Below are 3252 nucleotides of genomic sequence, written 5' to 3'. Positions count from 1 at the left end.
TATATATATATATATATATATATATATATATATATATATATATATATGTATGTATGTATGTATGTATGTATATGTGTGTGTGTGTGTTGGATGGCCATTCTTAATTCCATGTGAATGCAAGTATATCTACAGGAGTGTCTGTATAAATAGATACATATCGGATACTGGAAGCATCTATTCACTGCATTGTTCATATAGCTCCTTACGGCTGCTCTGCATACAATTATATTGAGAAGCAAAATGTAATACAACTGAGTGATTATAACAATTATTGTCTGCCTTCATGATGAGGTGCTAATTCACTTTACACCTGTGAACTTTTCTTTTCATCTCAGTTTCTTGTTTCCTATTTTCTATCCCTGTTCCCCCTCTACTCTTTTCACTCACCTACTTTCTGCCCCTTTTTTCCATTTCCTTCTTCCTTCTACACACTTCGGTCACTCACTTTTTGTCCTATCCCGACTTTGCTCTATTCACTTCAATCATCCAGTTTCTCTATTTTCTCTCTTTCTATATCTTTGTCCTCTTTTTTTTTTCCTTCACCCCTTTTCTTTGCTCCACCAGTTTTTAAAAGTTTCTCCTTCCCCACTCTCTGTTCGATGCTTCTTTCTTTTTACTTACCCATTTTCACTGATACTCCTCCTCCTCCTCTTACTCTTTTCCGACTCCCTCCCCCCTTTATCCATGATATTCTCCCTTCCATATTTCCTATTCCCACCCCTCCTCACAAATCTACACCTCTCTTCTCAGCTGTGTTATCTATTTTCTATTTATTCCTCTTTCCTCTCATTAGACTACTCAGCTCTAATATTCTTCTAACTCATCACAAATAAGCTTTTTAACCAGCCACAGAAAGTTTTATAGTCAAGGGTGAATTCAAAATCATTCAATGCCTTACTTTTGAAAATTCTATATGTAACAATCATGAAACTGAAAATGTTTATATTGACTTTTAAAAAATTTTCCTTTTGGCTTTCTTACTGGTTATTTTTGGTTATGAAAATTCTGGTTTAAACATGTATCGACCAGAATTGGATAAATTGTGTGGAATAACCAGTGAAAAACTCAACAGAAAATTATTTATTTGAAAATTAAATTTTAAAAAAACATTATATTGTGTCTGGTCATTATTTCTTTTATTTCTTTAAACAATTTCTTGTTTGAAACTTTGCATTATCATAAAATACATTCATTTATCATTGTTGACATGAGTAAGATACATTTGTAAATTTAGATATTTCTATCTGTAGAATACCAGAGCCATGGAATTGGAAAGTTTGCTTTGCAAAGAGTCACAGAGTCCATGACCCAGTTTTTATTCCCAGTTACAGCCATTTTTAGTATTTTGGTTCCAGTACTTTCCTTTTAGTATTGGTTGTCACAACTCTAATTTTTTTTTTTTTTTTCTAAATTTCTTAGCTGCTTGTCTGACTTGAAAAGTTTGAAATGAGAGACATTTGTGTGTATTCCTAGGTACAGTAATGTTACAGTAATGTTAATACTTTCCAAATCAATATGATTTAACTAATTGGAATATTTTTCACTGAAGAGGTTTAATAACATATAAATATGCTCATTGTATTCACTAGTTAACTTTAGAAAGCAAATCCTCTTCAGTTATCACTGTATACACCATTCACAAATAGGGCTCTCTCTGACCCACACACTATCGATTCTGGTGCATCTTCACTCTTCCAGTTTTACATAAACAGCTTACTATAACCTTTAATAATACTCACTCCTTTGCTAATCTTCTTACTCTTCACTCCCTTCTAACCTTCTACACAGGTAATCCATATCCAGCCTATATATGTGAGATCAAGCCTGTGTTGCTTCCATGAGCAGTGATCTCAAAGATATTTTTCAGTCAATTTATGGCAATCTTGTTTCATTCAACAGTACAAAGATGCTCATGTTGATTAATCTTATCCTCCACCCTTTCTAGACTTGGACAACATACAATCAGGAGTAACTTATTCAATAAATCAAATGCTATCAGGCTAACTCTCACTGCTTCTGATGATCTTTCTTGGTTGTCCCAGTACAGCAAAATCTCTGTCTTAAAGACTAGCTTTCCTTTTCAGTGATAGAATATAGTTCCATCTCTGAGCACCTATTTATTCTCTACAAAATTCAAATATGACCTACAATATAATACTGTTCCAACATCTGAGACACTGCAGCAGTTGCTATAAGCTCAAATATCCTAACTTCATCCAAAAGAAAGCTATTCAACATACTATTATCTCTGGCTCTCAGACACACTGTCTTATCATTGTACTTCTTCCACCACTGTTACAATGATCTCTTCTCATCTGAGGTAGCTCATTGCATGTCACTTCCACATGTATGCACACATGCATTACTATTTGCAGTCCTTTTTTTTACCTATTACAAACATCAAGTGTACTAATCTCACAAATCTGTATGGCCATGAGCTTTACTACTACTTCTTCAATAAGCCATTAAAAAAAGTACACAGATAGGAAAAGAAAAGAGCAATATCTGTTATGCAGATGATGCAGTCCTCACAGCAAGGTCAGTGAAATATTTAGAAATATTTGTTACTACTGTTAATGAAAACAAAACAAAGACAATGATAAATGTCAAAGTATCACCAATTTAAAGCATGAAACTTAGTAGAGCAATCTTGAAACAAGTTGACAGCTTTAACCTTTCTGTTACCATATCTCTGTTAAATATGCTGCTTTTGTTTCAATATTAATTTGAAAATAATACAGAATTTAGTAAAACAATTTTGTCATTATTAAGCTCTTGTTTGGACACAAATTGATATGAAATTCTGATGAAAGGTTTTTAGATAATTTTAAAACAATTTGGAGAAGGAGGCTGTACCAAAGAGTTGAAGATTTGGAAATCATCATTACATCAGACAGGAAAAACATCAAAAAAATTGTGTAAAGGATTGGGCTGGCCAAGGTTGTTTTTTGTGAGATCTCATATATTGTCAAATAAATATCTATCAATAAGACTGAGGAAAAAAGTCCTAAGAGCATATGTAGAACTCATCCTTATATAAACAAACAAGTGCAAAAACTTAGCAATGTTACAGAGTTATGGCTTCTCATAGCTATCCTATATAGATAGTGTTAACAAATACTGAAGATCATAGATGAACAAAAATCTTTTTAACATGATGCATCAGTTCAAGTTCATTGAACATGATATTAGAAGACAAAGCCTTGAACAGAGAAAAGAGGTCTGTGATCACCAACACCTGTAAGTATGGCA

This window comes from Octopus bimaculoides, chromosome 18 (assembly GCF_001194135.2).
Source record: "Octopus bimaculoides isolate UCB-OBI-ISO-001 chromosome 18, ASM119413v2, whole genome shotgun sequence".
NCBI classification, from domain to species: domain Eukaryota; kingdom Metazoa; phylum Mollusca; class Cephalopoda; order Octopoda; family Octopodidae; genus Octopus; species Octopus bimaculoides.
The sequence above is the reverse complement of the archived record's forward strand: the minus strand, read 5'-3'. Positions refer to the sequence as shown.